This window comes from Barbus barbus (genome assembly GCF_936440315.1).
Source record: "Barbus barbus genome assembly, chromosome: 45".
NCBI lineage: Eukaryota > Metazoa > Chordata > Actinopteri > Cypriniformes > Cyprinidae > Barbus > Barbus barbus.
In genome coordinates, this window is record NC_136723.1 from 5,665,600 (window position 1) to 5,689,015 (window position 23,416).

General features: G+C 37.4%; 1 protein-coding gene across 2 annotated transcripts in view; it reads left to right on the forward strand.

Moving 5' to 3' along the window:
- The first annotated feature begins 653 nt into the window (after nucleotides 1–653).
- The window catches only part of LOC306863842 (erbin-like), a 78,665-nt gene continuing 55,902 nt past the window's right edge, over nucleotides 654–23,416 (forward strand). For both annotated transcript variants that reach the window (XM_079407384.1, XM_079407385.1), the window contains exon 1: nucleotides 654–1,079. The gene's annotated coding sequence lies outside the window, so the exon portion shown is untranslated. The remainder of the gene's footprint in view (nucleotides 1,080–23,416) is intronic.

Consider the following 23,416-nt stretch of genomic DNA (forward strand, 5'->3'; position numbering starts at 1 on the left):
CGTTATGCAAATAAGTATGCAAATTAATTGATACGGTACTACATATACTAGACTTAAAACTCCTCATTTTATGCAGTATGTAGCGGGCATTATGGACAAAGATCCTTGCACTGAAAAGTCATAGGCAATTTAAAATGAACACTAGAGGGAGACAAACATCACCTTTTGACTTATAGTAGTCTAATACCAGTCATTATTTATAGATTATCTATTAAATAAACTGTTTTCAGACATGGAAGTTTGTTAGAAATAAATATTTTTGTCACTATTGCATAAAATATGAACTAGAGACTAAATACTACTTTTATACGAGGTCTTTGTAAAACAAAGAACCCCCTCCCACAGCCTTAGCACTAGCGTTGAGAACTAAGATTCATTTGAGCGAGTCGGTTCGTTCGAACGATTCATTTAATCAAACCGAGATTCAAATGCGATTCACTAAAATGCGTTGAATTTCTCACGCAGTTTTACCTAAAAGAGTAGTGAATAAATACAGTTTGTAATAGTGTTTTTTTTTGTTTTCACCAGAAATAAAATAGAATAAATAAAAGAAAATAGGACATAGTTTTGGAAGCGCGTGGTACCGTTTGTGATTTTAATAATACATTCATTCCGAATCAGATCGATCGAATCGTTCAAAAGAACCGATTCGCAGGCGAATCATTAGCACAGCTGTAGTGCAGTCTGTCCTGCGCTGCTCCACTGCTCCATCACTTCAGTGACTGCTCCTCCGCGTCTCAATGTAAATTAATGATCTCGGCGACCTTTTTGGTCGCTCTTTTTATTATACGGACTTTTTTTTGTAATTCTCTCGTCTCGTCGAAACATCTTTGTTTTGTATCAGCAAGAAAACTTCCCAGCAGCTGTGGGCAACTTTCGGTCGCGCGCTGAGGTGAAGAATGCATTAGCTCGCTCAGCTAGCAGCAGCTTTCTTCGGCTTTCCAGCATCTAGCGCTGCATTTCGGGGGGGTTTGTGATGTTTTTCCGTGTCTCCAGTCGTGAACTAAACCACATGGATTAGCTGGATGGTTTTTATCCCTCGTAAATGAAAGGAAAATAACGGAAAGGTTCGGTATAAGGTGAGTACAAGACATTTTATTTGTCCTTCAGCGTCTTCCTCAGTGTTAGCCAGATCATGCTAAGAACGGTGGCGGACGTTTTTTTTTTGGTTTCTAATTCTCCCTTCCTTTCAAATTCAGTGTTTTTCTGTAGCGTTACATATTTCAGGCTTTGTTTTTACTTTGTATATATTCATACACCCGCGGGTTTTTATAATATAGCGAGTGTAATATCAGACATGACTGACTAACGTAACGTTAGACGTATGTTTAAGCATGTGTGTATATAACAAAAACATCACAGTTTAATGTCTTTTAATGAACATAAAATGTTATCTTAACAGTATTGACAAATACGAGGTTTAAACGTTCAGGTGCAGTACATTAACCACCATCTCTCATACACATCCTGTTTTCTGTCTGCTTTTGAAAGGACTGTGGTTAACGAGGCATATCTATCTGCTGCAGTGTCTTATATATTGTGTTTGAGTAAATTACTGTCATTGTGCCTCTTAACATCACTCGGATACATTAGCGTTTCACAATCACTTCCTGCTCGGAACCGGTTCTGTAGGTGAAAACAGGGTTTCTGTTGATACCTGGCGATTACTAAGTGATCTGATTAGTGTGTCAGTGCTATTAAAGGCTTTGAGTGTAATGATGGAAATCAGTGAATCAGTCCAGACACACGAGTTCTGTTGACGCTCTGCTGTGGGGTTTTCTCATTTTAGGCCCCTTTCAAACTCCTGATGAAGGAATGAATGGGTGTACTGCCTCTACTGTCATGGGATGCTGAGAAATGCAATCAGAAAAGACCCAGAGGGAACTGTTATTACTCAGAGGTTGCTCTCTCATAGCTTTCATTTTTTCATGTCCGGTCTCGCTTTCTTTTGAAATTTCTGCTAAAACCGTATACAGTGATTGTGGGAGAAATATTGTTCATTTTGAGTAATGAGTCCATATTGAAATATCTAACATTTGATTGCAGATGCTCGTATCTTGGCAAATAAGCACAATTTGAGATACTGAGAAAACCCAGACATTTGGGATCCTGTAATTGTGAAAAAAATATGAAAATATGAGGGAATTTTTAACAAAAATGGGATTTCCAGACCTGGAAAATTTTAGTTTTTTGAAATAAGAATAATGTTTTATTTGCTTTTGTTTTTGAATAGTATTTTATTCTTCCTAAAATTAAAAAATAAATGCTTTCTTCCCTCTTAAATGTTATATTATTTAGAAAAATACTTTTACTGGTTATTGTGAATGACTGTAAAAGTAATTGAAATTCATTGGATGAAAAATGTGGGAACCCTGTAGTGGTCTCTCAGGAGAAAGTAAAGGTACCTTAATAGCTTTGCTGTCAAGAGGAAACCGTTAAGATAATAGAGAGAGCTCCTTTGTGGTTTTTGGTTCCTATGAGCATTTCTATTGATTTTACCCCGGATATCAACAGGGTTCTGGTTTGATTGCTGTTGGTCCAGCGGATCGTTTTAGCAGGTGATAAATGGAGCTAATAGGATAAGATGGCTTCAGGGAGATTATTGCCACTTGCTCGGCTCATCTCCCCTATGGCTAATCCCTATTTTCTGCATCCGGTAACAAACAGGTTGGAACGGATCCGGTGAGAGTGAACTTTAATCAGCAACGATTCAGTTCAGGGTTTGTCTGTAGGTTACACCGGATTGTTTTGAGCATTTCAATTAATGAGGCCTCTGAATAAATCACAAGGATTGGGTTATTTATCAGACCTGAGCTGAAAACCTGTGCTCTTTTCTTGTGGGTTGTGATCTGCTGGATGCTTAGTCAGTAATTCCAGGGCAGCTGTATTAGAAATGCAAACAGAAGAACTCTCTCGTCTAAATAAAGAATAACATGTGGATCTCAGATGGCTCTTGAGAAACTGAGAAATGTGTAAAGGTTAGTGTTCAGTTTAATATAAAACCTGAACATCACTTCATTTAGAAAAAGTTTAATTTATTTATTGTGCATGGGTGTTCATTATCTCACATGTTTGGCAAGAATCTCTCTAATGCAGGCAGTCACAATAGCCATATTGAGCGGTCTGTGCAAAATACCGTATCCCACAATGCAATGCACTCCACGTGACCTTCCTTTTTCAGTGTGACAAATGAACCAGAAGTGATATCAGCTGTGATTTTCTTCCTTCTGAGAACATCTAATTTTTTTACTCTGGCTGAAGTTTGTGCACAAAAATAGATTAAAATGATTTTTTCCCTCCTGATATATTAACCACAACTCACTGGATTAGGTATGCAACGTGGTGAGTTTACTTGACAACAGTATACCACACTACAGTATGGAAACCTCTGTAGCGAAGCATTTAAAAGGAATTATTGCATTTACATTACATTAATTAGTTTATTATGCTTTTTGATTACCACAATTTTTGAAAATACATTTGTAATAAGTTATAAATCCAGAAAAAAACATAGGGCCCATAAAAATTTTATTTTTGTAAAATAGTTTTTGATAAATTATTATTCAGTATTTCAATTTAGACATGCTTTTTGATTACTGAAAATGTAAACCATTAAAAGAGAAATTCAAAACAAAACAAAAATGAAGGGAAGAATGAAACATTTATTACGGCCCTGTATAGGCGACTACACAGTAAGCAGCAGTGTGTTATTTTGTGAACATTATAAGGTGTGGATGTATTTGTTGCTCGTGCATCTGAGGTCCAACGAGAAATCATTTTCAGATCTCCTCAAAGATTGGCTGCTATTCATACTGTTGCTATACACATGACACACTCATTCATCTGAGTCATCATGCAAAAAGTGTTCTCCCTGCAGCACTTTATCTGCTTATTTTTAGAGTTGAATAATAAAACACTGGTGACACTTTACAGTATGGTTACATGTTTTAAAATAAGTTACCTACATTTGTTAACATTAACCTTGAAATATACTGATAAAGTGTTCGTTATTTAATTTACTTGAGCTAACAAATGTATTGGTCATTGTTAATGTTAATTCATTCATTGGTTAATGTTAACTAATGGGACCATATTGTAAAGTGTTATGAAAATCCTAATAAAAGATCGTGCTTCTGCACTGGAAGCTCCTGTCAAATTACTTGTGTGTGTAAACATACTTGTTAAAAAAAAGCTCTTCTGATCAAATCTGAAAATATTTATCTCAGTGTTTTTTGTTATGCAGACGGTCTCAAATATTGTGTTCACGAAAAAAAAAAGTACCATGACCCTAATGTGGTTTATTGACCTGTACTGTGGTATTACCGTGCTTTTTTGGGCTTTGTAACACAGTCATACCATGCTATTCTTTGAATTACTTTGGAGTACTGTGTGATGATTTACCATCTGATACCATAGTGCCACAGTGCCTTTCTATTGTTATTATTCTCCCACCTCACAGTTTTACTTAGAAACTAGGTTCTGTCTTACAGTCAAGTGATTTGTGGGGAAGTCGTGGCCTAATGGTTAGAGAGTCGGACTCGTAATCGAAAGGTTGTGGGTTTGAGTCTCGGGCCGGCAGGGATTGTAGGTGGGGGGAGTGAATGTACAGCGCTCTCTCCACCCTCAATACCACGACTGAGGTGCCCTTGAGCAAAGCACCGAACCCCCAACTGCTCCCCGGGTGCCGCAGCATGGCTGCCCACTGCTCCGGGTGTGTGTTCACGGTGTGTGTGTGTGTGTGTGTGTGTGTGTGCATTTGTTCACTACTCACTGCTGTGTGTGTGTGTGCACTTGGATGGGTTAAACGCAGAGCACCAATTTCGAGTATGGGTCACCATACTTGACAATACGTCACGACTTTTTTAAACTTTATTTATGAGCACTTTAAATCAGTTCGATTGAATCTTCCAAAATAATCATTTGTGGACAGAACAAAAAGAAATCTTTTATATCGCTTTAGTCATGCTGTTGAACTCAATAGATTCAGATCAAATGACAAAGATTTTATCAATAGAAAATAAAGCACTCGAGTCAGACTCATTCTCCTCACGCCAAACTTCACAATTAGAGATTTATTGTGTCTTCCACATAACCCGTCTTTTCCTCTTCAAAAATGTGTGCTGCTGCAGAGAAAATATTTAGACTGATCTTCTAGATATGTTTCACTGGTGACAGAGATACTTGTAAGTGCTATGGAATGTTTCCATTAAAATCAGGCGAGTGAGAGCTGGAAACTTCTCTCTGAGTGTTTCTGCACATTTAAAGCCCTTCACAGCACCGACGCTTCTGCTGCGCTATGGACTTTGTTCCCACACTAAGCGTCATGTGATTGCTCTGTAAATTGCACATCGGCTTTGCTTCGTAAATGACTCGCACCTCTCGTATACAATGAGTTCCCATCAGGTTGTTGGGCAAACATTTAATTTAGAACAAGAAATAGTTTTTCACCGAGAGCTTTTAGTGATTGTTAATACTGTGGACGTGGTTTCTGCCTACAATGGTCACCTTTGAGAAGCTCTTCTGTGTGTTACAGTGGGACTGGATATACAGGTTTCAGAGAATGAAAATGAAAATCAGTTATGTAAAGTTTAGCTACCAAAGATAACAGGTTGTTGTTGATGTTTGAAACACTGTATGTATGTATGTTCAATATATAAAGTGTAAATAAAATGCACTACAACAAACTTATAAGCATTGATAATTTGATAGTTAATGAAAATAATGTAAATGTACGATAATCTTAATGTTCCTAAAATAGGAATAATTTTTAAATAAGAATTTTTTTCAAATATGATTATCCTTGTGCGAGGAACATTTGTTTTGTACTCGTTCTGTACACTTAAATTTATTTTATATTTATTTATTTACTTATTTTAATCCTATTTTTATTCATATATTTGAATCTTATGTTTTTATTATTTAATTTAAGACTTTTTTTTCTCTACATTTTTAGTACATTGTTAAACTAAATGAAAATGAGATGTTTCTTAGCAACTAAAACAAGTTTATATATACAATGAGTATAATAATTTAAATAATATAAAAACAAGCTTTTTATGCTTTTAGTTTTAGTTAACTATAATAACCCTGCACTGCACTGTCATCAGTTTAAAGAACAAATTCACTTCTGCTCAACCAGCTTTGTATTGTTACGGTGTCATAGTATATGTAAATGAACAGTGTGTATTTTTTTGCCATATTACCTGCATGTTACCTTACCCATATAGCACAGATAAAAAAAAAAAAAAAAAACACTGCCTTTCTACTGCATGAACAGTCAAGTTGTAGTAAAACCCCATCTTGCCAGCTTTTAAAAACCCCTGTAATGACACTTTTCTTTTATGTCAGAGGCTGAGTTAACAAAACTAATCCTGGTAACCATCATGAAATGTGATATGCAAAGCCACACTGTTGAGCCAAAGTGATTTTCATAGCTGCATCTCTTCAGGCCATTGTCATGTTCAGCTGTACTGGGTGAACACACACGTTTTCTCTGCCTCCATGATCAAACGCACTGAAAGATTATTGAGCATCTGAGACAAATGCATGCTGTGTTTGCTTTCAGAACGTAAAAAAATGATGTGGGCTGTGTAATTTCTTTCAGTAAAAACCTTTCTTTCAGTGCTTACCTTCAGAGTAGAGCTCAAGGTTTGCCATTTCTGTTCAGAGGAACACATTTGAAGTCATGGCCAACTGCTCTCTTACGTTGTCAGCTGTTTTTGTACAACGAGGCCATGTGCTTGCTATTTGTTGGCCAAGCACTCACATTTGCGTACTTGTGTAAGTACATTTCTGGCCTTGGATAACTCGCACTCTGTATTGAAAAGATTTGCCTGAAGTGATGTGTGAATTAGTTATAGTATGGCCGTGTGTGTGAGTGTGTGTGTGTGTGTGGCACACGGACAGATTTCAAGCAGATGTTGTTTTGGCTGGTACTTAGAAACCGTTTCACACAAAACATATTATTAAATCAGAGGGAGGGCAGAAAGAAATAGCCAGATGTATAATTTTTAGGTCAGATGTGTAATTTGTATTCATCAAGTTTGTTTGGAGTCACAACTGGCGGGAGTGTGATTTTATGTTTGCACCTCTCGCGTGTTCGTTTGTCATCGTCGCTGAGGGGGTTTAATGAGGTCAGCTGTGGAAATGGTTAACGATGTGCAAAGCTGATGAAATGTTTAAAACACTATATAAAACACACATTCTCTGTTGTCTTTTTAAATGCAAAAAATAAAATTGTTGTCATTTATTCATGCTTTTTTTGTTCGAAACCTATGTTTTTTTTTGTTTTGTTTTTTTCATAAGTTTTTTTCTTTTCCTTTCGATGAAAGTGAATGGTGACGGATGCTATTTAGCTTTAAAAATTACAAAAAGCACCATAAGACTAGTCCATACAAAGGAACAGACTGAAATTTAGGCCTAAATCAGCATTTTACCTCAAAATCAAAGACTAGTCTTAAAATGTTTGGGGTCTGTAAAATTTTTAATTTTCTTGTGCTCATCAAGGTTGCGTTTATTAGACAAAAAATACAGTAATATTGTAAAATATTATTACAATATTAAATCTTCAATGTCACATGATCCTTCAAGAAATGCTGATATGACCGTTTTTGCTGCTGAAAATATTTGTGACATACAAAATACAAAATCCTTCAGGAATATACAAAATCTTTTGTAATATTTCTTTACGGTCCCTTTCAATCAATAGAATGCATCATTGCTGAATAAAAGTATTATCTTTCAATATAAAAATCTCACCCCAAACTTTTGAACAGTATATTCACATATATATTATTATATTAAATATAGGGCTGCACGATTAATCGTATGTGATTGTCATGCGCATCTCCTCGGTAGAGCCAGTTCTTTGATTAGTTGTAAATCTCCATCACCTGCTTTCAGATGGAGCCGCATTTAATACACAGAGCCGTAGTTCGCTGACAAGCCACGCAAAATCGCGTTCATAATCGAATGTAATTTATCAGCGATTATGAACACGATTTTGCGTGACTTGTCAGCGAACTACAGCTCCGTGTATTAAATGCGGCTCCATCTGAAAGCAGGTGATGGAGATTTACCGCTAATCAAAGAACCGGCTTTACTGACGAGATGCGCATGACAATCGCATGCGATTAATCGTGCAGCCCTAATTAAATATATAATTTGTTGGCCATGCCAAATGCCATTGGTTCTTGTCTGTGTTCAGGCTATTTAAATATGAGATTTGAGAGGTTAAGAAAAGAAGATTTTCAGTTCATGGCTACTAAGGTTTTGTGTGAGGAACAGAACAAAATTTACCATTACCACTTCATGAGACTTTAAATATTATTATTTATTTATTATTTAGTCATTTAGCAGACGCTTTTATCCAAAGCGACTTACAAATGAGGACATTAGAATATAGTGAAAATTAAATAATTAAATATAGTGTATAAGTCTTTCCTTTTATGGTGCTCATTTTTGCAGCTTGACTATATATCACTTTCATTGTATTAAAAACGCAGCTAGGAAATTCTGCTAAAATCTCATCTTTTGATGACGTGATTGCAAGCTAATGATGGAAGTTCTTATTTTTGAGTGAACTTCCTTAAATTCTGCAAAGCTAGATTCTTCCTTGCAAACAGCTATTTTTAGATCACAATGTTGTCAAATGTCCTTCTTTTGAGCTAGCCATGTTTTATCATTATTGTTTCGTGGAAAGCCACTGTGTGGAAACCATTTTTTGAAGCAAAATAAGCTCACTATGCTTGCAGACCTGCTGAATGGATGTTTATATTGCGGGAGGCCCATAGCATTTATTGGGCGACATCAGTTTGTGTAACATTTGACATTTGAGTCTGTCCGGCAAATCTCACATCTGTGCCGACAGCTTTACTCCGTCGATACTCCCTGTCTCTGTGACCCACTTACCCCCACATCTGCCTCTCTTTTCCCTACCGCGCGGCAGCTTTAGCATCAAACTCAAATCCTGCTTATCGTCAGCCTCTTTCAACGCCGTACTACACAAGCAAATAAAAGCTAATGTGACAATCTCACTTTTATGACTGCAAACACGGATTTAAGATTGAGCGGCATGAGAGTTTTCCTCTGTGATGGAAGGGCTTTGTGGTTTATGCTAACATTTGTTTCCACGTGTGAAAACACTGGTTGGTGTTTGCTGGGTTCCGGTTGAAAGGCCGGCTTTCTGTCTTTATCTCTCACCTATGTGGGTCAGTGACGTGATGCTCATTTTATCCTGCTTGTTAATCAAATTTCAAAATTCTCTTTCGGTTCGGCACGGTGATCCGGTTACAGATCCGGTGCGCTCATATGTGTGTGTACTGACAGTAAATCTTTAACACAGAAGAGGCCGATAAAAGGACCCGGGAGGAATTAGAGCAGAAGTAAGTGACTGTCAGACGAACCAATTGCTGCAGTTTCAGTCCTTCCTCCTTCACAGCTGCGCTTCTTCAAGCACCAGGGCCATGCATGCATGTGGTATATCACGCCGTGTGATATACAACGTATATCAGTATCAACGTATGACCAGCAGACATGTGCACAGGACTCTTTTGTTTCGCTTTGAAGTTTGACTCGGTCCAACCTGTGGTGTTTAACTCTAGATTTGCGTAGAGACTGATTTAGAAGTGCCATTTCCTGTTTCTCATGCACACAGTAGCTGTGCTTTCATCAGGGAGTCTTAATATGCTCCTCTGTATGTGGCACTTCATAATCCGAATGAAAAGTGGATGGGTGGTCAATTGAATTTAGCAAATAATAACGTTCACAAATGGACTGGTTGTGTTATTAGATGTTTTAGATGCGTGTCTAATGTGAAGATATTTAAACGTTTCAATGGATTGGAATATTAGCTAATTTCTTTTTTTGTTTAAAAGACTTTACTCAAAAATGAAAATTTGTCATCTTTTACTCGTCTTATGTCTAAACCCATATGATTTTCTTTCTTACATGGAAAACAAACAGAGATTTTTTTGAAGAATATTGAATGTAGTGACCAGCAACTGTCATGCTCCAGAAAAAAAAAAAAATATATATATATATATAATTTTTTTTTTTTTTTTATAAAGTTTTTCGAAATCTCCCCTTTCACGTTTTTCCATTTGATTTTAATTTTTGGTTGAACTATTTAACCTTGCTGGCCTCCTGCTACCAGAAATGTTATGCATAGTTTCATCCTACTAACTTCTGTGCCCTGAAAACACCTCTGTTATCTGATTGACTTTCACTCTGTGTTGTCTTTGAACCATGAGCATATTAAAGAATGAACATCATAACCTGACAGTGAGAGGATAAAGTCTGTTTATTTACCATCCATGTTAAGATTATGATCTTAATGCTGTTTATTGCCTGGACTTGGTACTGTCAGCAAAAGCTACATTCAAAAGTGCGCAATGTTCATCTTACATTGGGTCTCATTAGCTTAGAGGGTTAATAATGCACTTCCTGAAATTGCAGTTCATATCTGTCATAAGTTGTAGGGGTGAAGGGAATTGAGACTTCAATTTCTACTCGGAGCAAGCATTTTAAAACCTGCTGATGTAAGTTTTGGGAAAGCTTCAAGAAAATAGTGTAGTCATGTATTTATAGCAGGTGTTTTGAATGACTGTTGCTCAGTCATCAGTTAAGGGGGAAATGATTGCAGTGTTTGAGTATGTATTGATTTGTTTGCATAGCCATTGATCAGCTTTGTCAATCAATGCAAATTCAGAAATGAACTGCTGTTACAGTCCATATTGTACAGTAGTGTTGTCATGGTACCAAAATTTCAGTATTCGGTACCGATACCAGTGAAAATCCACGGTTCTCGGCACCAATTTCGGTACCAACGTAAACACAAAAACATGCTAATTAAAAAACATACAATTTTTATTAATAAAGTCAAACAAAAATAAAATGTACAAAAATCAATGCCATTCTTTATATTTATTTAAAATTGTTTCAAGTTTTTTCGCAAGTAATGAAGTATGAAAAACAGTATACAAGTTTCACCCAAATTTAATTTCTTTTAATTTATGAAATGTAAACATTTTATTTAGTTAAAATTAAAATATGGAAGAAATATTGTGTGATTTCTTTAAAAATAAACAAATTTTTTTCAACAGTAGTAATAGTACCACATACATTCTACTAAATAATAGTCAGGGCTCCAAACTGCGACTAAAATGGTCGCATTTGCGACCAAAAATATTAATTTGCGAGTGAAGTTTTTGCTGAGGTCGCCACTGGCGACTATATATAATTTGCATGAAAGGACTTTTTTCCCGATTGTTTTGCGCTCACATCTTTTGTTATGTTCACGTATTAAACATAAGACGAAGCGCATCAAAGTTTTACTGGAAAAGAGTTTCAAACAGTCCTCGTCTCTGCCGCACAGTCTGCTGAATGCAGTGAGAGAGACCTGAAAGGGCCTGTTTACACCTGGTCACTTCATGCATTTTCTCTGATCGGATATCTATATGATTTGTTAAAACGTTTCCCCATTTACACTTGGCCACATAAATGTGTCTTCGCAAAACGGATATAAATCCGTTCTTCAATTCCCGCTTCATATGCAAATATATACGGAGTTCACGTCAATGAAAGCAATGGATAATTTTATTAATTATCAGATAATTTCAATATCAGTGAGCGCGCGGCATCAGCACTGGAAAGATAGGCTAGTCTCGCTACTTTTAATGAAGAAGATTGTGTGTTGAGCGTCTGCGGCTTACTTTCAGGTTCATTCAGTTTGCGCGTCGTTTCCTGAAGAAATACTCCGCTACTCATCCGCGGTGATGCTTGTTGCATTGCGCTGTCATATCTGCCTATAACATGCCATATAGCCTATAAAACGCTCACACGTCTATTATTTTAATATTGGGAGGAGTAAAATTAAAATATGTGGTTTCAACAACCAGATGCATTTACACTTGTCCGGTCGATCTTCTTATCGAGATCTTAGTCTATATGCTGTGTTCTGTTAATGCATGGACTTCCTGTTATTTGAAGCGCACTTGCCATCCAGTAATCGCAAAAAGCTTTGTGCTGTCTTACTTTTTAATAAACAAAGTATCAGCTTTAAAATGCTACGAAATTCAAATGATGCGGTTTGGGTGCTCTTTAATGCGGACCACAAGCGCACACTTTGGGTAATATAAACACCAGTACCCCGCGTCCACACGGTCTGTGTATGCGTCCGGATCGCGCGAGCGGAGAGTAGCGCACTTAATGCTCAGGCGCGATCTCTTTAGCACCTCAGTTAAAGCAGCAAGTGAACCCATTATATATTTCGATTTACTACTATAGTATGAAATGAACATGATCAAAAGGTAGGCAATAAGAAAGCCTATAGTACAACTTACTGAAATGTTTTATGTAAAAGCTCATTGTGTTTCAAACTGAGGAAATGTATAAAGCTTGTAAACATTGCATTGTAATACATTTACCTCAGAATAACCACTCAGTGTCCATAAACTCATCAGTCAGCTAGAAAAATAACTATAAAGAGGAGCGTTTTGCTATATTTATGCGCTGTTGCATATTAATATTTTTACTTATTCTGTTGTACATGATTCAACTCCTCCTATAAAATTGCATTTTACTAATGAAGAAAAACAGACTGAATGTGTGAAAGACGTGACAACATTTATAGGATGCACTGCACTCAGTTGCCAAGTGATGCTTATGGTCCATGATATTGGTACAGATTCTGTGTAACAAACAATTCTTTGTGACTGTATATTTCAAGTTGTAAAAGACATTTAATTCACACTTTAAGTGAACCTTAGTCCCCCGGTCGACCTGATCATCTACAAGATGGATTAAAATGCTGATAAAGCCTAGAAAAGATAAGACATAAACACATGACAAAATGATTGAAATGTTAAAATAGGGGGGAAAAATAAAATGATAATAATAAAATAAACCACTTTTATTCTGTGGCACCTAAAAAAATAATTTGGCGCCTAAGTTTTTCTTTTATAGGAGCCAATGGCTCCTTACTCAATTTTTTTGTCTGGAGCCCTGATAGTAATATATTTCTGGCACAATGTCTTTAAGATAAACTTTTATTTTGACGGGTTGCCTTGAATACCTTTACATTTCTTTACAGGTGTGTTCCTATATGATACGACACTGGTTTTACTCGAATGAAACGGTAAAATGCTTGTGAAGTGACTCTCAGAGCAGTTCTGGAGATGTTTATGTATTCATGTCCTCATTGAGATTGCAGATGCTGAAATCACAGCGAGCGTCAGGCACGCTTCAGTGTAAGTTAGTCAAAAAAAAAAATGCGCGTCTGCTCCATTCATTCATACAGAGACACGCAGAACACGCAGGATTCATATTTGAATCGACTTTTGCGGCTTAATATTTCCAGATTATTATTTGATTAAAGTGTAATGACCTACTTTTGATTAATTCCACCAAACTTTGGCAAATTCCGTGACATTCCGTGCTAAACTGTAAATTCCGTTTTTATAACTGAATTCCGAGATTCCCCTCCGTGTTTTCTGCATCGCGGAAATCATAGGGCCGTGCGCGTCAAGAACCGGGTTCACTCGGTGCTACCGGTACTTGAGAGAACCTGGTACCGTGATGTTTTAATTTTTTTTAGTACCGACTTGGTACTGAAGTACCATTATCGCAGGTTTAGATCACATCGCTGAAAAAATGAGCTTGTTGGTGTATTGTGTTTTCTTTGGTCAGCGTTTGCATCGTCAGCGACGGCTTGTATTTCCAGGGTGAGATAAACAGCACGTCTACAATTCTGCTTCTGGCTACACTGTAATTCATGAAGGAACGTCAGACATTTCCATGATTTTTTTCCTCATTCCAGATCCATTCAGCCAGCATTTCTCATGACCTATCCAACAGTCTCTTAAAAAAACAAGTGTTTAACCACAGCAGAGCGTGTCCCTGGAACACTGTTGGTATGAGATGTATCGCTATCATCTGATGGAGATGCGAGACGTTACAAAGCAGAAACGAAGCCAAGTGTGAAGACGTAGTCTCCTGTAGAGCAGTGGTTCCCAGGCCTGGAGCTGCAGGGCTGCCTTGTCCTTTGACCTCTCTGTGGTCATTAAAACCACCTCTCTGGACCTCAGACATCAGAAGTATGTCACCGCTGCAGTTAACTTGACTTCTACTGCCCTCAAGTATTTTGGATTAATGGCAATGTCTGTAGTCATGACAATAACATCTATGAGTAACGCAACAGCGCATGCTTCACTTTTCCTCGAGATCTGGCTTGAGCAACTAGTGGATAGAGAGTTGGACTTGTAACCTGAAGGTCGTGTCTCAGGTCCGGCAGGGATTGTAGGTGGGGGGAGTGAATAACCAACACTCTCTCCACCCTCGATACCATGACTGAGGTGAGACCCTTGAGCAAGGCACCGAACCCCCAACTGCTCCCTGGGCGCTGCAACATTGGCTGCCCACTGCCCCGGGTGTATGTTCACTACTGTGTGTGCACTTGGATGGGTTAAATGCAGAGCACCAATTCTGAGTATGGGTCACCATACTTGGCCACATACCACTTCCCTTTCCCCTTTCCCCATAGAAACAATAGGCTTATTTCTGGTGACATATGTCAGACTCCTACAGTGATTTAAATGGTCCCTTTATATTCAAATTTATTTTGATGTTCTTTTGTCTGTATTTGTCCGTTCAAGCGCAAGACGACGCAGAAAGAAACTTCTAAATTTTCAAAACAACTTGTGCATTGCCAGGGACACTGCTCTATGTGTGCGAACTGTGCACACAGAACACACTATATACAGTTGTTTATCGCATCTTCTTGTGCTTGAATGCTTTAAAATCACTTGAATGTTCAAATTGGTATGGTGTATTTGTCCATTACAGTGCAATAAGATGCGAAAGAGAAATCAGTTCTGGGCTTGTGTGTTGTCTGAGATGTGGCTTTCTTTGTGCTTGCTGTACACAGATGTAGTTGTCTTGCACGCCTTTTTGCACTTGAATGGTTTAAGATCAGTTAAATGATTAAATTGGCAAGGCTTAAAAGCATGTGCTAGTGATAAACCTTTTTAAGGACGCAGTAGTGGCCTGATCGGACCAGTGACAAATCCGTCAGCTGTCAAAATAACTGCTTAAACTATAGTGGGTTTTTTTCTTTCTTAAATTTCCTGACAGTAGCTTTACTACAGTATTAACATAAGAGAAACAAATGTTATACACAGAAGGAAAATAAACACAGAAATTGTGGAGGAAGTTAATATTGAAATGATTGTGGGTTGTAGACTATGGTCTTATTAATATTCTGTTCCACGTGAATGATTATTGTATTCCAGTGTGGCACCTTTGATTCAGTTTATAATTCCAGAGAAAACATTAGCGACTACCGAAAGACAAAGATGCAGTTTATATAAATATACACACATGTGCCTCTCATCCTGCAGTGTGAAGCCTCACATCACACTGAACTCTGCAGGACGTCCAAGTATATGACTTTGATTTTGCATTAGCATATTGCAGTAGTGTGCTGGCATCCATCTGCTAGATTCAGCAGGAATGAATGGGAACACAATATAAATGGAGCTATACATGTTTGATAAGTAATATAGAATATTTGAATTCATGTATTGTTTAATGAACACAACAAACACGTTCAACAGGCACTTGATGTCTTGCAAACAAGAAAGCGAATGTCAATGCCAGGAAGAGAATTTGGATGGAGTCGTTACTATTGCAATATGTTGTTGCTCTTTTCCAAATTCTCTTCCTGGCATTGACTTTCACTTTCTTGTTTGCACTACACCACCATTTTGTATATCCGTTCGTCTTCCAGACTCCTGCTGTAGGTCTTTATGCAGCAGATCCAGGCAGATGGTAGACATGTTACCCGCACGTAGTCAGCAGGCTGAGAGACACCCTCTGTGGCCGGATTTGGCAAACACAGCGCTTTCCAAAGGCAAGGGAATGCCATAGCTAAGATCACTGTGCCAGCCTGAATCGTTTCCCTGTTTTCTTCAGTCTGCCATTTTCCTTACTAGGTCATTGAATTTTAGATTTCTGACACATTGTTTGGATAGATGCTATTGGTGGTTTTTCAGTGGCTGATGGCAATGGAGCATGGTGTTTGAGATATATTCCAGTTTAATTACAGCAAATGAAGCATCACAATATGAATAGTTATTTCACACAATATTTACTCAACATTTACAAAAAAAAAATGGAGTAATTGTATATGTGGTGCATTTTTTCATGTTCTTTGATCAGTAGAAATTTTAAAAGGAAATAGAAAGCTGTAACATTATAAATGTCTTTACTGTCACTTTTGATCAGGAAATTACAACAACGCAGTTATTTTGCACAATTTGTACACAAAATTCACAAAAACAGAAATTAGAAGAATAGTTGAGTCAAATATTTTTGTTGAAAATGTACTCACTCTAAGTACATCCAAGAATGAGTTTTCGTTTCTTAATTAGAACAGATTTGGAGAAATGTAGCATTACATCACTTGCCCACCAGTGGATCCTCTGCAGTCAGTGAATGGGTGCCGTCAGAATGAGAGCCCAAACAGCTGATAAAAACATCACAATAATCCACACCACTCCAGTCCATCAGTTAACATCTTGAGAAGAGGAAAGCTGAGTGTTCGAAAGAAACGAATCCATCATTTTTAATCTGAAAACGTTGCTTCAGACTGAAGTACGAGTCCATAATATTGCTTTCTCCAATGAAAAATCACTTAATCTGGATCAGGAGAGAAATATGCACAGATCATGCACCACTTAAAACAAACACACAAAAAAAGTCCAGAGCATCTCTAAACAAATAATTTGGCAGCTGTTTGGACTCATTCTGACGGCACCCATTCACTGCAGTGGAGTCATTGGCAAGAAAGTAATGTAATGCTACATTTCTTTACATGAAGAAAAAAACTCATTTACATATTGGATGGCCAATTTTTGTGAATCATATAATTAACTTTTATTTTTCTTTGTTAGGGGAATTTTGGAATTTAACAATTCTAATGAACAGGCCACGAAAATGCCATTGTTTTCATGATGGGAATGTTGCTGAAGGAGGAAGAGGGTCTGTTTTATCTAGGGATGGAGTGGGAGCGGATGATGTCAACCTACTCATTCCTGCCAGTGTGGGCGGCTTAAATTAGATCCTCCGAAAGAGACCGAAATCATGAACATATGCTAGTTTCTTCAAACACAAAACTGCAACCAGGCTACCACATAATGCTCAGCTGTTTCAAATAATATTGTTACTTTCATCATGTAAATCTCTCAAATACTAGTTACCCCTGTGTCGTTCCAAACCTGTATGACTTTCTTTCTTTCGTCCAGCGGGTGCAGGGGGAGGGGGGAGCAATTGAACTCTGGTTCAGACCAGGCGATCGAACCAAGTGTGAAAGCACCCTAAGAATCACATTAAATCACATTTCTCTTCCAAATATGAGAATAAGCTACTTTGTTGTTATCAGTAGCAGTTCTTTGTCACTAGCAGTGCAGCCCTCCAGTAAAAGAGCATTGGCTGTTATTACAGGTGTGAATGTATCTGGAGTCTGTGTTTTGGGAGATGCCGCTGATGGCTTTCTTTTACGGCGATGAATTACAGGCTGTTTTGAAGCCCTGTTATGGCTCACGCTGTACTCTGATACTATTTTTCCATAGCAGGGTGGTTGGTGCTGTTGAATATTAACCAGACAGATTTAATGTCGAGTTGTTTAGCGCAGCGGCAGGCTGTCCCGTTACGGACAGATTATTATCAGCACACCTCTGGTACCTCTCAGTTCATTTACCGGATTCAGTAGCCTGCAGTTGTCCAGTCATAAAACAATGCTGTTTTGATGCTTTATTTAACGTTAAGCATCAATATTATTATTCATATGAAGTATCAAACACGGCATGTACACTACTGATCAAATGTATGACTTTATTTTATTTTTTTGAAAGCCACTTCTGCTCACCAAGGCTGCATTAATTTGATCAAAAATAAAACTGTAAAATTGTGAAATATTATTACAATATAAAATTACTGTTTTGTGTTGTCATATATTTTAAAATGTAATTTATTAATGTGATGCAAAGCTGAATTTTCAGCATCATTATTCCAGTCTTCAGCAGGGCTGGCCTGTATATCGAGTTTGTACGATATATCGATATATTTTTTATAAGCGATACGGTATGAAGCAATACCGTTAATATCGATATACAGTCGCTTGATACGAGCGCATCTGAAAAAATATCTAGGGAGGACACAGACTGAACTGCTGTGGAGAAAGTGCATAATACAATTTGTTCTAAACATGTGACAAGCTTTATATGAAGGGCTTTAAAAAACTGGCAAGATATAGTAGCCTATAGTTTCAGTTTAAAGCGGCTCGCGCGCGCCCCGTCAGATGCTCTGCGTTTGCCGCTGACAGAGATGCTACTCGAGCGGTTTAATGTGTTTGAGATGTGCTGTTTTCCTGCATAACTTACATTTCACAGGTATATTCTCCATCTGTAAATGTTAGAAAGTCATGGAAATATTTCCATTTTGCTGTCAGAAGTGCATGAGCTTTTGCTTTGTGATTCTCCGCTAAACTTAACAGACTTCATTTAGAACGAGCGCCGCCGCGCACATGGACGCCAAACAGACAGAGCGCAATGACTCTGACTAAAATATACATTTTGCTGAAATATTTGTAGTTTGACAATAAATGTGACATGTAGAATTTTAATCCTATAAGTAAGTGTATTTGTATGATAGCACTAACTGTAAAGTGTAATGGGGTAATCAAAATAGCCTTTTTATTTAATTAGTCTGTGCTTTTTTCATTTTTAGTTAAGTAAATTGAACTTCTGCTTTAAAAGCATTATTATTAGCATTTTGTTTTTAGATTGCAATGTTAGAATGTAATGTTTTAGTTTTTTAAATATTTGTCAAATCTTTTATATTGTATGAAATTTGCTATCTGAATAAACTTGTGCTACTTAATATTTTTATGGAAAGGATTCTTTGGTGAATAGAAAGAACAGCATTTATTTGAGATGGAAATAAATAATATAATTGTCTTCTTTCTAATTTATTGTCATTTTGATCAATTTAATTTGTGTTTTCTGAAAGTAAGCATTTCTTTAAAAAAAAAAAACAATCCTCAAATCTTAACTCATAAAAAGGTTTAATATTTTTTAACCATTAAAAAAACAGTTGTTTACAGTTCAGTGATGCTGTTTAGGAAAACATGGATTTTTAGTTTACGATTATTTATTTTAATTTTATGATTTAATCATTTAAATAATTTACTTAAACATTTTTAATTGATTTTTAGTGTTATTTTTGTTTTTATTTTAAAATTACTTGTTTTAATGTTACTTTTTTGATTTCTTTTATTTTCAAATTTTGTCATTTTTAGTTTATTTATTTAAATGATAAAATTCTGATTTAATTTATTTATTTGAGATAGAAACTTTGTAATTGTCTATTGTAAGTTATTGTCATTTTCATCAATTTAATGTGTTTTCTGAATAAAAGTAATAATTTCTTAACAAAAAAAATGTACTGACTCAAAACTTTGCGTGCTAATTTAACTAATTGCTCATTGAAAACCGCCTAAAACACTATAAAACCTATTCATAGTAACGCATTAGCTAAGAAAATCTATTTTGTCGCTTTCCTTTGAAATGCGGGGTAACCCACTATTGTTTGTGTTGAATTCAGTTTGAAGTGTTGTCATGAACGTTTAAGGACAGTTGTTTTGCCGTTGTGTTCAGTCACTGTAGTTTTGTATTGGAAAGTGTCGGCCCTGGAGGTCCGAGCGGTGCTCTGTTTCACAGCCAGGATGAAAGCAGCACTGCTTGCGGTATGAAACTGTTTATGGTGCTCAGGGCCAGAAACGTTCCTCAATGCAGCCAGTAGCCACTTCTGGTTTTCCTCATCTAATCGTCCTGTTCCGACGTCCTGTGCTTACAGTGTGCAGATCTCAGTGTCGAGGGGTAACCAAAGCTGCTTTCTTCCACTAACACTCTACTTTTTCCTGGAGACAGTGGTGTAGCGTGACACAAGTGCTATATATCGCTGCTGTTTTTGTCACGTTGTATTGTCCACACACAGCTTCACAGCTGAGCTGTAAACACTTTCTCCTAAAATGTCTTCTCTTTTATGTTAGGTCCAGTCAATGTGTTCATTCGGCCGGTTTATGTAAATGAACTGAATCAAAAAGAGACTTCATTTTAGTTTGTGATTTATATTATGATTTTAAAATTATTTCTAAATTCTCTCCTTAAATAGCTACATTTTGTAGATTGTAGCCAGCTACTGTTTCAGAAGAGTGGTCTCTTTAAAACTGCTTTAATTTGGTTAGTTTGGTAGGTTACAGTTATTGGTTTCTCCAATGCTGTACGGTAGCCACAGGCCTGAGATCAGTCTGCTCTTTGACTTACACATGAGGTGTTTGATCTCTTGACCCAGGCTGCCTTTAGGACAGAGGTTTTCTTGACCTTTGGTTTCAGTTTAAATGTTAGAGGGTTTGTCGTCTTAAATGTGCTATGTCATGTCCATCGCTCCAAGGCTGGTCTCATTCTCACTTCCTTTATCATAACATGCTTCCCTGCAGCAGTGGCATCCGGTGTTTAGCAGTTCTCACACTCCAGATAAACGTGTAAAGACGCTGTATACTGCATATTAGGGATGCTCCAATCGATCGGCCGGAGATCGGTATCGGCCGATATTCACATTTTATGACTCGATCGGTACTCATACATTTGGCCGATCTCATGTACCGATCACAATTTGATGACGTCAACGCGTGGCGACGTATATGATGCATGGGGACATATGCTGCAGTCATCGCCAATGTGGAAATCCTATGACATTTCAAGAAACAATGAAAAATTGTTTGACTATATGTCGATACTATGAATGTATGGTTCATTTTTAACAGCAGATTCAGTGATGTTAGAGCTGATCTGCGAATCACTGCACGCGTCTGCGGAGCGCAGGCTTAACGGCACGGGCACCGGAGCTGATCGCGGCCGCTCTATGAACGTTTATTAATAAAACAAAATATCTTCTTTGGCCATATTAGCCTACTCAATAGCATTAACAGAGGCTTTACTCCTTTTAAACTTTATCTGGAATGTCACCGTTTCTGTCACTGCAACTTCCCGATCAGGTGAACACACACACACACACACACACACACACACACACAAATGAAATCGTCTGCCTAATGAAAAAATTTTGTTAATATTGCATCATTTATGATTTATTTTATCCACAGGCGACCCAACCGCAAATAATCAGAATGCATTTTTTTATTACCCGACCCGCAGATTATCCGCAGCGCCCGTGGATAACCGTGAAACTACTCCGTTTTGTTCTTTCAGTAGTTTAAATGTTTCAGTGTCTTTTTTCCTCTTCAGTCTTACAGTCAGGTCCATAAATATTGGGACATCGACACAATTCTAACATTTTTGGCTCTATACACCACCACAGTGGATTTCAAATGAAGCGAACAAGATGTGCTTTAACTGCAGACTGTCAGCTTTAATTTGAGGGTATTTACATCCAAATCAGGTGAACGGTGTAGGAATTACTACAGTTTGCATATGTGCCTCCCACAACGCACTGGATAGCTGGCCAATCAGAGCACGCCTCGCTTCTCAGAACTATGATGTTTAAAATTTAAAAATATTTAGTGAGTGATTTATTTTGATTGTTTTTATTTTAAAAATTATTAATATAATTTTACGGTTTAATTATTTTTAGTAAGTAATATTTGTAATTATTTAAAAAAAAATATCTCACTACTTTTTTATTTTAAATTTTTTTGGATTGGTTTTGTATTTTAAAATGATTAATTAAAAATTTTTTATGATTGTAATAATTAACTGTTTTCATGAACTCGTAAACCCCCTTCAGTTCCTTCATGGACCTCCAGGGATTCGTGAACCCCAGTTTTGTGCATTACAGCACAGAAGTCTGACCATATAGTGTAAAGGGGCGGTCACACTGCACTTTTCGTTCCATTGACTTCCATTCATGCAAATGCGTCAGACCGGAAACGCAAGCCCTTGCGAAAAGTTTTCGCATTTCGCTGCGTAGCAAAGTTCAAGCTTGGTGAACTCTGGCCTGCGAATTCGCATCACGTGACCCTGTGAGACCAACGGAAGATCGATACCTCACAGCATGTCTTCCTATCTGAATTAAAAGAACATAAATTTAAAACTGCAGCGCTGCAGGAAAGTGGAGTAGATTGTATGTTTTTACATTTTAGGTGTATTATTGTTGGTTATGTGTTGAATTTAAGTTTTTCAAAAGATGCTGCAGCGCATGACGTCATATCATGACCGTTGCAGCATCCGAGGGAATTTTGCATGCTCAAAGTCTAGTGTGACCGCGGCTTAAGACTGTTTTTGTTGGTTTGTTCTTGGTATGAACTGAAGATGATGTGAGAAACAAAAGTTCCCACTTCCCAAATGTTTGCAGACACTGCAAGGCCTGTGTCTATATTTAGCAGTGAGAGCGAAATGGGGCATGTTGTTTTTTTTATTGCATTTAAGTTATTTATTTTTAAAACGAATGCATGATATAACAAGGAAGCTTTTTCATCTCCATTGCTGAGGGTCACTTGAGCGCAGTGGATAAAACGGATCACACACACTTAAAAGACGTGCTGTGGATACAAATGAGGCATGATGTCTGTAATGAGCATTTTTAACAGATTTATGATCTCTGTCCCTCCAGTAATAAACGAGCCAGAAATCCCATAGGCTTACACTGACAGACCAGAATATCATACAGACTTGTGGGTGGGCACTTTTGACTTGAGATAGTAGGCAACCACCTAGAATACCCTAGAAACCATCACAACACCCTATAGTATCCACACCAGAGCTTTGTGGTGGTGGGTTCTGCATGGGCAAACACCAAGATATAGATCTGTTTTGTTGGAGATCTTGGAGCATTGTAATGTAGCATTGCATCACTTGCTCACCAATAGATCCTCTGCAGTGAATGGGAGTTCAAACACCTGATAAAAACATCACAATAATCCACAAGTAGTCCACACCACTCCAGTCCATCAATTAAAGTGCCCCTATTATGCCATTTTTAAGGTTGCTAATATTGTTTTATGAGTTTCCTAAAACTGGTTTACTTGCATCCAAGGTCAAAAAACACTTTAGTTTTCTCACAAAATCTATTTAATTTTACCTAATTTCTAAATGATTTGTAAACGACTCGTGCAAACCAGTTGAAAGAATCAGTCTTTCTAAACCCGTCCTTTCCGTGAGCCCTCACTGCTGTGACTGGTCAGATGGTGCAGTCCTTTGTGATTGGTCTACCGCGTACAGCGCATCGGAAACAAAACGCCCATTGCCATAACGGAATGACTGGAGACTTGTCAATGCATAGAAAAGATGGTATCGATCGCACCTTACCAATTCGAGCCGGAGACTGATGATAGGCAGGGGTG